This window comes from Gracilinanus agilis, chromosome 3 (assembly GCF_016433145.1).
Source record: "Gracilinanus agilis isolate LMUSP501 chromosome 3, AgileGrace, whole genome shotgun sequence".
NCBI lineage: Eukaryota > Metazoa > Chordata > Mammalia > Didelphimorphia > Didelphidae > Gracilinanus > Gracilinanus agilis.
The window spans coordinates 327,841,203-327,855,162 of NC_058132.1; positions in this window are offsets into that span (position 1 = coordinate 327,841,203).

The window sequence follows — 13,960 nt, forward strand, 5'->3', positions numbered from 1 at the left end:
TCCAGGTTTGGGGTGCAACAAATGTTAAGGCATGGAGGTGGGAAATGAATAGTACCAAGGGATCTTCCTGCCTAGTTGCCTGATCCTGTAATGAAGACCAGAACCCAAGCTCCCCACAGTAGTTATACACTCCACCAATCACCAAAGGGTACCCTGGGCTAACTTCCAAATTCTTTATGGCTCTCAGAAAGCTGGCTATTTTCCATGGTGGGTAGCAACATTCACCTTGTTTTTCTAGGACTATGGTACATGTGGGGATTGATCCAGTAAGACTCTTATTACAGGTGGTATTCCCTAGCTACCTATTTCCTTTTGCTACTGAATGTCAGCAGAATTCAATCAAAACTTTGACTTAATACGTTCAATCATACAGCCCTGGCTTATGTAGGGAAAGGGGCCTCACAAATGTAGTTCAAGGTGGGTCCTTATGTGGTTCAGAGGGAGGCAGAAAAGATATCTCCAGCTTCTTCTCTGCCTATTCTTCTCTAAAGGAGATTTTCATTCCTTCCAGGAAATGAAACAGGCAGTTGGAGATGGAGGCCATCATTCTTCTCTACTCAGAGAGAGAGAGTACTAGGCTAGAAATATATCCATTTGCTCCTTTAAAGCTTATTAGTCTCTAAAGTATATGATCATGCTCAATCTAACTTCTTTTTTATTTTTAATCCCTGCCTCCTGTCTTGGAATCAATACTGTGTATTGGTTCCAAGGCAGCAGAGCAGTAAAGGCTAGGCAAGGGGGGTTGAGTTGCCCAGGAGTCACATAAGGAAGTGTCTGAGTTCAGATTTGAGCCCAGGACCTCCCATCTCTAGGCCTGTTCTCAATCCATGGAGCCACCCAGGTGCCCTTCAATCTAACTTCTAATCACTTTGCCATTATTATTAGGGAGGAAAACTTTTATCCAAGGCTTAACTCTTTTCCCACAAAATTCCAGCTCCACAATGAATACAAATAGTAAACAGTAAAAAAAATCCTTTTATACAAATTGGTGACAAAACAGAAATCAGAGAAACTATATTTAGGAACATATACCAGGCACTAAAGAGTGAAAGAGCAATGAGAGCTAGACCCAGAGATGGGAGATCCTGGTTCAAATCTGGCCTCAGATACTTCCTCACTGTGTGACCCTGGGCAAGTCATTTAATCCCCATTGCCTAGCCCTTACAACTCTTCTGTCTTGAAACCATGACATAGTATTGATTCTAAGATGGAAGGTAAGGGTATAAAAAATAAAAAATAATTTTTAAAAAGGGAAGGAACTCTCCCATTGTAACAAAATAACTCAGCTCAATTAAGAGATAAAAAAGTTCTGTATCTTGCCCAAAGAGAAACTCCCCAGGCTCTACTATAGCTAATTGGGAATAGGAACATAATGGAGACTTCTGTCTCTTCTCTTGTTTCCCCAGAGTCTTTTCATTCAGCAACTGAAAACAGTGTTGGCCTCCTCCCTCTTCTCTCTCAAAACTGGAAGCCAGAAGCACCAGAAGACTCAACACCTGAAAAGTACCAAAGAGGACTTGAACCTCTAATACATTAAACCAGTTTGTAAATTGTGAAGTACTGTGCATTTTGAAATGTATGTGGTAAATGTTTTGGTTCAAACCTTGGATTTGATCCACTTAGGCAATTTCCAAGTGATGACACACCTATCAGAGCAGATGGGCACCTGCTCTACAATATTATCACCATAAGATCACCAATGCTTACCACCATAAAAAAGTTGTTTGGGTTGCTCAGCATTACCCAAGATCACTCTATCAGTATGGAGAGAGAGAGTAAGCATTTATTTGTTGTTCTTCATTTGTTCCAGTTGTGTCTGACTCTTCATGACTCCATGTGGGGTTTTCTTGGCAAAGACACTAGAGTTGTTTGCCATATCCTCTGCACCTTATTTAACAGATGAGGAACTAATGCAAACTGCATTAAATGACGTGCCCAGAATCACACAACTGATCACAATTGTGTAAGGCTGGATTTGAACTCAGCTCTATCCTGACTCCAGGCCTGGTGCTCTATCCACTATAGCGCCTAGCTGCATACAGTGCACTGACTTAGAGCAGAGATGTCAACCTCTGGGCCTCCCACAACCTGCAAAACTCTCCAGTGCAGCAGTAAAGAAGTAAAATATAATTGGAAGAGAGAGCAGAGCTAAGATGTAGGATTAGAAGGAAGCAATGTAGCTGAACTCCCATCTACATATCCTCCAAAAAAAATTATAAAGGGAATTAATGGATTGGTATAAGAATACAAAACTCCACATACACAACAAACTCACTGAACATTAGAATGGACCAAATAGAATACAGTGATTTAATGAAATAGTAAGAAGTATTAAAAAAAAAAGTCAAAAGATTGAAAAAAGGGTGAAAATTTAATGTATCTAATTGAAAAACTAACTCTTTTGGAAAATAGATCAAAGAGAAAATATTTGGGAATTATTGTACTATCTGAATGCCGTACCCAAACAAAAGCCTGGACATCCAATTTCAAAAACCTTAAAACTGCCCAGATATCCTATAATCAAAGGGCAAAATGAAAATAAAAATAATCTATTAAATAGACATTATCTCTGTTATACTGTATTTTTATTCATTTTATTAAATGTTTCACAATTATATTTTTATATAGTTATCTCCTGAACGAAGCACCCCCACCCACCCAGGAAAACTCCCAGGAACATCACAGTCCAAATCCAGAGTTTCTAGGTCAAAGAAGAATACCACGAGCAGCCAGAAAGAATTCAAGTATCACAGAGCCTCAGGTAGTATCACACATAATTTAGCAGCCAGCACTTTAAAAGGGGAGAGAACTTGGGATACAACATTCTAGAAAGCAAAGAATATGGGCTTACAGTTAATAATGATTTATCCAGCCAATCTGAATATAATCCTACAAGGAAGGAAATATATACTTAAATAAAAGAGAGGAATTTCAAGTATTCCTGATGAACAAACCAGAGGCAAGCTGAAAAAATGACATACCAACACAGGACTCAAGAAAATCATAAAAAAAGGTAACCGAGAATGTGCAATAATAAAGGACTAAAGAAGGATAAACCTTCAAATATAGGGAGATGATACATATGTACCTCTTGACACTCTCATCATCAAGATTCAGAAAGAATAATCCAATCAGACAGGGCCTGGGAATGGTTCTGCTATGTCTTAATGATTATTTTTAAAAAGAGTGGAGGGGACAGGTGGGTGGCTCAGTGGATTGAGAGCCAGGCCTAGAGACAGGAGATCCTGGGTTCAAATCTAATCTCAGGCACTGCCTAGCTATGTGACCCTGGGCAAGTCACTTAACCCCCATTATCTAGCCATTATCAGTCTTCTGCCTTAGAACCAATGTATAGTATTGACTCTAAGATGGAAGATATGGGTTTAAAAAAATGAATGGAAAGAGAGTGAAATGAAAATATACTTGGTGGGGAGAGGGAGAAAAGGAAGAAAGGCTTGGGGAAAATTACATAATCAGGTCCAAAGCAGAAATTCATATATATAAGAAGGAAGCAGCTGATACTTGAACTTTATTCTCATCTGGATTGGTCAAAAGGAGGAAAAATATACACATGCAAGCACACAGAGTTGGGTATAAGAGTCCTTTTCACTCAAATGGGAAATAGGTGGGAAAAAAGGGGGAAAGTAGGAGAGGAAATTAGAGGAAGGGTAGATTAAGGAAGGGATTGGTTCTAAGCAAAACAAACTATAAGGATGTACAAAAATATTTATAACTTTTTGAGATGAAAAAAGAATAAAGAAGTGCCTGTAAATTGGGAAATGGATAGTATATGATGGAATATTATTATACTGAACTCTTTATCAGTGTAATGACCAAGATTCCAGAGGACTAATAAAGAAATATGCTACCCACTTCCTGATAAAGAGGGGAAGGACTCAGAATATAAAATGAGACAATTTTTTGGACATGTGGAAATTTGTTTGGGTTAATTACCTATTTGTAATGCTTTTTTTCCCTTGTGTTCTCAATTGAGTAAGGAAGAATTGGGATGGGGGATGAGAATACAGATCTTGACTGATTAAAAGAAATAAAATATTTTAAAAATATAATTATGAAACATTTAGCAAAATGAATAAAAATACAGTACAACAGAGAGAATATCTATTTAAGCTTTTCTAAGTCAATATGAGGGCCATAGTGAGCCTCAGGAGGTTAAGTAACTTATCCAAGGTCAAATAGTCAGGATTACATCAAAGGCTTGAACATAGGTCTTTCTGATTTTAATTTTAGCTTTCTATATGCATAGAACACCACACTGCCTTTTTATATAACTGTAGAAAGCATTTATTTTATTTTATTTGAAGCCCTTATCTTCTGTCTTAGTACCAGTTCTAAGATAGAAGAGCAATAAGGGCTAGGCAAGTGGGGTTAAGTGATTTTCCCAGGGTCACATAGCTAGGAAGTGTCTGAGGCCAAATTTGATCCCAGTTCCTCCTAACTCCAGACCTGGTATTCTATCTACTGTGCCACCTAGCTGCCCTATTCTCAAGTTTTTCAAAGTTGTTTATCTTTACAATATTTTTGTAATTGTACAAACTGTTCTCCTGGTTCTGCTTACCTCACTTTGCATTAATTTACATACATCTTCTCAAGTTTCTCTGAAACTGTACTCTTCATCATTTCTCATGGCCATAATAATATCTCATTCAAAGGTATGCTGGTAAATATTTAATAATGTCCTGAATTACATAAACATATATATGTGTGTGTGATACATATATATACATATATATCACATTCATATATACAATCCATTTTTAAGTGTAATCTGCTTTACTAGCATTTTATCCATCACTTTCTTAAATCTAGACAATCAATAAAACAAGTCAATCTTTGATCTGTAGTGTTTGCTGAATTCCAAGGTATTAGTCAACCAAAATTTGTCAAGCACCTACTATGTACCAGGCACTATACTAAGCAATCAGAATAGAAAAAGAGGCAAAAGACATTGTTCCTAATTTCAAGAAGCTCATAAACTAATATTCACACTGAAAATTTAACAAACAGCTCTCCCAAGCTAGTCCAAGTTGGCTTTAATACATCTCTGATTCTATCACATTCAAGTACCATAACTTGTTTAGCTATTCACCAGTTGATGGGCATCCACTCAGTTTTCAAATCTTTCCCATAAAGCATTTCTTTATTATTAAAGGAAACTCATTGTATGAAACTGCCTGTGTGATTTCTCACTCTGGAGAGGTCAAAGCTAATACCTGCTAATGGGAATTATAATATTTTATCTCGCTTACAGGGTTAATATGAAGAAAGCACTTTGTAAATATCAAATACTAGTCAAACATGAACTATTATTACTTGTTGCTAGTTTAGAAGCAAGCATTGACCATTTAATTCTGCATGATGGAAGAGATTAGAGGCTCCAAAAGTATCCAACTCAAGACTTCTGGGAACCAAGATGTCAGAATAAAGAAGGAATGCTAAGACGTCTCTCAAATTAACCTCCAAACAACTCTTTTCAAAAGCTTCAAAATGAATTCTGAAACAATAGAACCAACAAAAGACAGAGTGAAACAGTTTTCCATTCCAAGACAACACAAAAGATTCACAAAAAAGATCCACCTCGCTGGAGTAAGAGGAGAATGCAATCTAGCCCATGTGGTGTTCAGGCAAGCCAGCTGCAAGCCTCCCCACTGCAAGCCCAACCAGACTGCCCCTGTGTACCAGAGCAGATCCCAGCACAAAAAAAGCTTGGGACAGTGCTCCTCCACCCCAGAAAGAGAGCTGAATTTTAGCATACACACAAGGTCACAAATAGACTCAGAAAATGAGAAAAAGACAAAGAAAAAAACCTGACCACAGAAAGTTATTACTGGTGATAGGGAAAATCAAAACACAAACTCAGAAGAGGACAATGCCAAAATGGCTACATGTAAAGTCTTAAAGGAAAATGTGAAATTGTATCAGGCTCAAAAAAACTCCTAAAGAAGCTCAAAAAAGATTTTAAAAATCAAAGAAGAAAGAAGAAAAATTTAGGAAAAGAAATGAAAGTAATGCAAGAGAATCATGGAAAAAAAAGTTAATAGTTCGGTAAAAAAAAAAAGTGCTAAAAAAGATATAAAAATTCGCCAAAGAAAGCAACTTTTTAAAAAGTAAAATCGGCCAAACGGAAAAGGAGGTACAAAAGCTCAATGAAGAAAACAGTTTCCTAATAAAAAGTGTTAAAATTATTATCTGGGACTAGATGGATGCCACTTTGAATGATAGGACTGGCAGTTGAGAATCTTGGAATGTTCCCAAATGCCGTGAGCCAAGGGCAAAAAGCAGTTGGCCTCAGCCCTATAAATACCCCCAAGTGACAACACAAAGGAGCTCAGATTGGAGCAGGGACTTGGGAAGGTGGAGGTGAAGGGTGAATGTGTAGGCCTGAAACCTGTGACCTGTTAACCTACTGAGAGAGCTAGTGATCAATCAACATCATTGTTAGCAGAGCTAGGAGAGTTTACTGATTTATCTATCAATATCATCAAATAGCCTTCCCTAATCTCTGGCTTGGCTGTGGCCAAGTCAGGTCAGAGTTAATGAGAGGGTGAAGAACCTCCAGTTTCTACAAACCTGGCCATCTCCAGACCTTGATAAACAACTTAGATCAATAGCCAATCAATTAGCAATAGGGCTCCTGAATCCTCAATCCTACTCCCTTGTTTCCTTACCCCATCAATAGATTCAATATGGTGTTTACCAACAAGTACCTTTCCTGAGTGGTTATTATGCCAAAGCCCTTGGGAAGGGGAGATCAAAATGCAGTCAGATCACAACATTTCCAATAGCTAATCAATAGCCCTTACCAACAACCAATCCAACCTCATTTTGGGACATAGAGAAGTTAACCAACCACCCAACCTCTCAGGGGTTCCCAGCCTGGGCAATCTGTTAGAAGGGAATAACTGACAAGCTTAGTCAACCAAACTTGTCAGAGAGGAGAGGCATAGATTATACCAACAACAACTGTGAGAGGAGAATGTGCTTTCTCCCTCACCAACTACAACCAGCTTAGGCCTGCATATACAATACCTCCTCCCTTCATTTTATCTCTGAGATCCATCTATACAATCAATTCTCAAAGATCCAGAAAGATGATGATATACATATCTCCACTTCTTTCATTCCTTTTTAACAAAAGCAAGTGGAAGCTTGGGATATCAAGAAACAATAAAACAAAATCAGAAGAATGAAAAAATAGAAGAAAATGTGAATTATCTCATTGGAAACATTACTGACCTAGAAAATAGATTCAGGAGAGATTGAAATATTCCACCAATGACTCTTGAAAGAGATCCCAGAATAAAAATGTCTAGTTCATTTTAGTGAACAAAGAAATCCCAGATCTTTCTTGAATGGGGATAAGAGACCAGTGCCTAAAAGGGGACAGGGTAAAGGCCAAGACCATAAGAGATACTGACAAGAGATTAAGATACTAGGAAAATTCTTTGTGAATCCTAGGAAAAGATGGGTTTGTGAGATGAACCATCTCTCTAGCTCATCCACCCTCCTCCCCACTGCAGGTCATCACCAACTTTACACCTGGCAGTCTGAGTTTCCTCACTAGAGACCAATTAGTTGGAACACTTTCAAAGTCCACAACACAATGATTTCAGCAATGCCATTGTTCCCAGGCTTTCCCTGGGACTTTAGTTTTTCTAGAAGGAGAAGTCCGGAAGGGTGAAGCTTCCAATCCCAGGCTATAGATTCTGCTAAGAAGGAGGAAATGAAGGTGCTAATTAAACATTCCTAAAGGGTCTCCCAGAATATTTTTGGTTGATTCAAAAAAACACTACTTGGTAACTTTCTTCCCTTTTAAAAAATCACTTCACTTAAATACCACATTTATATATTTTAAAAATAGATTTTGTTCATCTCTTCTTCTTATATCTCCTAGATTTCCCCTGTCCATGCCTTTCCACTTCCCTAAATTATAATAGCATTTTATCTTTATTCTGCAAAAGCCACCTTTGATAATTACCTACACAATAACTCATTCAGTTACAGGCTCCATTCAGGCCTTTGCTTTCTTTCCCAAGACAGGGAAAAATGAGTTACTTTACTGAAAACCCACTTTTGGATTTGATCCCTATTCAGGGTTAGCTTCACACAGAGAAATCATTTGACATGCTGTCTCAAAAGTACTTTCACAAGGACTAGGCAAAGGCTTTGGGCTTGGATTCAAAGAACTTGGGTTTAAATTTTGCCTCTGATATTTATGTTTGACAGTCACTTAAGCTACCTGGCCTCAATTTCCTCATCTGTAAAATGAAGTGGTTAAACTAGGTGACCTTTGAGGACTCTTTACAGCTATGATTCCATGACTAACTGATAGATCGTTCAATCTAACCTACTACTACTGGAGAAAGAATTCAGTTGCCAATTATAACTGTGAAATCACAGTCAGGTATTTTTTCTAATATATGTGTTATTAATTTTCTTTTTTATATCACTGTCAGTTCCCAGTGACTCTTATTCCCCCTCCCAAATACACACACACACACACACACATACACACACACACACACACACACACACACACACACACACACACACACACGGAATTCTTCCTTATAACAAAGAATTATGGATAAGCAAAACAAATCAACACATAGTCCTCATCTGAACGCATAGGCCACATTCTGAGCATTTTATCTACCTCATGTCTGCTGAAAGGGGAAAGTAACTTTCACTGACAGCTCTCTGATGTCCCAGCTGTTCACTGCATCTGAATTCTAATGTCTTTCAATGTTGTTTTCCTTTACATTATTTTGGTCATTTTATAAATTATCTTTCTGGTTTTGGTTACTTCATTCTATATCAGTTCAATCTTTCCAGTGACTTCATCTTCATGTCTGAAGGATGATGCATTTTTGAGCACGGAGGATTTCAGAAGTGTTGAGTATCTTTGTAATATGTATGACTATGGAAATGGAAGCATTATCAAACAAGAAATGGTCACTAAATATTAATAGTATTAACTCTATGCACAGCCCTTTGCAATGATCCTAGCCAGGAAAGGAGGGAGGAAGGATACAAATAAGTACTGACATGTGGTCCATGCCCTGGAGAAACATATTTAGGCATTATCTAGTTGGAAGATCATATACACAAAAAATATAATTAATAACACATAGAAGCAACATCAATGAGTACAAAATCAAAATGAACACCTAATGTTATGATCTCTAATTTGCTTTATTAACCACATATTCTGAGCATGTTTGTAGTGATATCCAAGACCATAAGTTGTATTACTGCTCCTCTAAAATTTACTCCTTTTTATTTATTTATTTATAAACTTATTTCTAGTATAAAAAAGAAGAAACAGGTTTCATTTTCTAAAAACTAGTTTTTGAAACATATCAATAATCACTATCAGTTGTGATTTTTTTAAAGTCAGATCCTAATTAGAAATTTTCTCCAGGTAACAGTATCCTGGATCAGTAGCAACATCACTTGGGCAGTAGATAACCATCCATTGATAAGTATGGTTTTGCTACTCCTTAAGTTATACACTCCATAAATTAAAGAATGAAAAGTGCTTTATTGCTGAAAAAGGAGACATAAATTTGAATTTTCATTGTTATTGTTATAATTGCAAAGAGGCAAAGACACTATGCCAAGAGGAAGGGAGAATAATTAACAAATTAGTAAATCAAGGTTTTGTCTATACTATTATCAAGAGAGATAGTTATTTGTTTACCCAAGCAGAGAATCTAAGACTATAAGCATCCCTACGAATGATAATTCACATTTATCAACATAGGGTTTTGTGCTTATATCTATCATCTTATTTGCTCATCATAATAACTCTTTGAAATAAACTATGCCTATAAGTAATATTGTCCTCATCTCATATACAAGAAAAATATAGCTGTAAAGTAGTGAAGCTGGATTTGAAACTCTCATCTTCTGAATACAAGTCCAAGTACCTTACACCTACTTATTTATTATTTATTTGAGGTGATTCAAAGCCTACGTGTTAAAATCAATGGTTAAAAATTCTATTAAATGTGAAAATCATGGTTCTTCTTGACTTTAGTAAAGAAAGACACCTTAATTTAAAATACATAGTTTTCCTAGATTTGAAAAATTTAAAAAGAACCCTAATTCACGAATTTACTTTTTGGTGTTCTCTTAAGGCATCTGGCAATCAGACTGCCACCTACTTCATTCAGTTCTCTTCCTAAAAAAATCCAAAATAACCAGATCACTGTAGAGTTCAATGTATTTGATTGTAGGGTCACTGGAGGTCTAGTTTCCTGATTAGTCATAGTGAAAGCCAAAAACAACAATGTAATGGAGGAATAGTTCATGCAGAAATCCCATCAGCTTATATAGTTGATATAACCTTTCCATGAAGAGCTTGCTTTTGCAAGAATCATGATGACATGATAATATGATTTAGTGGTACATAGGTACTTTTCTTCCTCAACCCCATTCCCATTTTTCATATCCCTTTTGAGTTTTTTCTTCCCTCATTAGAATGTAAGTTCCTTAATGGAGTAGATTCTTTCTTTCTTTCTTTCTTTTGCTTGTATTTGTATTCCCATTGCTGAACACAGTGCTTTATTACTTATTAAATGCTTTATCCATCCATCTATCCACTCATCTGTCTGACTTTGGGCAAGTCATTTAATTTTTTGGAGATTCATCTGTAAAATAATAATAATATCTGTTAATCACAAAGTTATTCTGATGATCAAATGGAAAAAAGCATGTAAATCCTTAGCAGAACCTAGAGAATCACTTAAGTGAACTAAGCTGCTGGACACACAAAAGAAACTTGAGTTTCTTGCTTTGGGCCACTGGGTGGCAATAGTAACCCTTGCTAAATTGAACATCCTTAAGATAAAAGTTGGCTATTTAGGTTTCTTGTCTGAGCTGTGAGTTATGAAGTTTGGGAACTTAGGAACTTAAATGCCATATCCACAGCCCCAATAGAAGATAGAATCATGTTAAAAAGGACTTTCAAAATGAAAGATCTATTTTTTTTTTGCATCAAACATCAGGGAATCTACCACAGGGACAATGGATACTATTTATTTAGAACCTACTTTATTGGATCATCCCTAAGGATATGAAAGAAGAGCCATCATAGTTTAAATCCCTGGGGTTCTCATCTTGTGCCTTGACCTCCTGGAAATGAGACTAACCAGTTAGGGCTAAATAGGATAGAGTAAGATGGGAATTTGGTAAAAAAAAATCCTCTTGGGAAAGGAAAACTCACAAACATACTATTGTGTATATAACTGTGAATTGCTCTGATCTTTCTAATACAATTTTATGAGAAAATTTACTAAACCTTTGAATCAACTATGCCACTAATAGGCAAATACTCAAGGATAAAAAAGACAAAAAGGCCCAATATATACCAGGGTAACCCCTATCCCAAGAACAACTGACATGAAATTCTCTCCTTAGAGGTAGAGTTGAACAGCCTGCCCCATATCAGGGGTAGGGCAGAGTTGATAAGACATTAGAGAGTTTCAGCCTTCTCTAGTTCTCTTCTTTGGAATTCTCCAAGCTACTGGGCCTTAGGACAGAGGTTTTACCAGAGTAGTTATAACAGCACTTTGCTTTTGTGTTAGCAAAAAGCCATAAACAAAGTGGATACCCAGAGGTTGATAGAAGTTATAGTATATGAATATAGAGTAATATTACTGTACCATAAGAACAACATATAAGATGAATTCAGAGAAACATGAGAAGACTTGTGAGAACTGATTCAGAAAGAAAACAGAGCAATGCCAGATGGAAAGACAGGTCCCCTAAACAAAAATAATCCTAGATTCATGATACTTTGCAGATCTACATCCACAACCAACAAAAATCAAGGCTCACAAGCCTTCTTCAATATATTTACCCTTAAGAATCAGTCAAGAGACATGAATTCAAAACATTTGTTGAAATAGCATAGTCCAAAAAATAACATCAAAACATGCCACACATAAAGCCTTCCCACAAATGTATCAGAAGAATAGGCCACACGCAATGGGCCACAAGTGACTCAAGTTTCCAAAGCTATAGGACCACTGGCATCCTTGTATTGCTCTTAACCTTCCGACTCTGCTCATTTCTGAGTGGCCTCCTATCAGGTGCTGCTCAGCTGGAGATATAGTCTCCATCAGAAGCTGACACACATTCCCTTACTTGGCACATGTCTGTGTAGCTTCCCTTTGGATTCAGCTTCTGGCTAGTCTGGAATTCTTTTGTTAAATTTCTCTGAAAGAAAATTGGGCTCTGCAATTCTCTTTTAGATCAAGAGTCAACTTTCTAGTTCTTTAAAGAAATTAGCTGCCAGGGTAAAACCAAGATGACTAAATATATGCAGCAACTCATCTGAACTCTCCCAACATTTCCCTCTAAAAAACTGTAAAATAACTCCTCAAATGAAAATTTGGAGCAGCAGAGGCAACAAAAGGTCAGAGTGAGATATTTTACCAACTTAAGTGGTTGGCAAGAGAGATCTGTGGCATTGGGGTGAGAACAGGCTCAAAATCCAGCAGCAGCACCAGTAGCAGGTGTTGGAGGTGGCAGCAACAATAGCAGAAGCAGAAGAAGCTTCAGGAATTCTTAGGTCATAGATGGTAAGGGAATTAGACAACTAACCAGAAAGTGATTATAAGGTACCCTTTGCTGGCACTGGGTGTGGTTGGCACTGATTAACAACTCTATTGCCCATACATTGTTTTAGGTCACAATTCCAGGGAAGAAAGGAAAACTTCTGGTCAGTCACAAGAAACCAGGGGATCTGATAATAGCTCCAAGGTAGAGAGGAGCACTAACTCTAATGACTGCATAGGACAGGGGGCCTTCTTAGGTAAAGACTAGAGCACAGACCAGGGTACCAGGAACACACCACCTTGGAAGCACCAAAAACTTGCAGACCCCCCAGAACTAGCTCTGAAAATAGCAATATGAAAAAAGCTTAGGACAGGGCCTCCCAACCCCAAGGTGAGCACAGCCCAACTTTAACATAAAATTCAAAGTCAGGAAATAGGTAGAAAAATGAGCAAATAACAACCACAACAAAACTTTCCCATAAAAGTTACTATGGTGGTAGGGAAGACCAAGACATTGACTCAAAAGAAAGCAATAATGTGAAAACAGCTACTAGCAAAGTCTCAAAGAAAAATGTTAAATGGACTCAAACCCAAAAAGTATAGTTAAAGAAAAAGATAATACTGGTAGAGGAAAAATTAGAAAGAGAAATGAGAGTGATATAGGGAAATTATGAAAAGAGAATTAACAACTTAGTAAAAGAGATATAAAAATGCTGAAGAAAATAATGTCTTAAAAAGCAGAATTAGACAAATAGAAAAAGAGACACAAAAATTCACTATAGAAAATAACTTCTTAGTAATTAGAATTGGACAAGTGGAAGTTAGAGACTCCATGAGACATCAAGAAAAATAAAATAAAGTTAAAAGAATGAGTAAATAGAAGAAAATCTAAAATATGTCATAGAAAAACAGCTAACCTAGAAAATAAAACATGGAGAGATAATGTAAGAATTATTGGGTTCCCTAAATAATCAAAAAGAGAAACTGGACATATTTCAAGAAATTATTAAGGAAAGTTGTCCTGTTATCTTTGATCCAGAGGGTAAAATGGAAATTGAAAGAATCTATAAATGTCCTCCTGAAAGAAATCCCAATATGAAAACTCCTAGTAATATTAGGACTAAATTCCAGAGATTCACAATCAAGGAAAAAATATTTCAAGCAACCAGAAAGAAACAATTCAAAGGTTTCAGAGCTATGATTAGGAACTTACAAGATTTAGGAGCTTCCATCATTAAGGAGTAGAGGGCTTTGGAAAATGATACTCTGGAATGCAAAGGACATAGGATTACAATTAAGAATAATCTACCAAGCAAAACTGAATGCAAACCTTCAGGGGAAAAATGAGTATTTAATAAAATAGAGGAATTCCA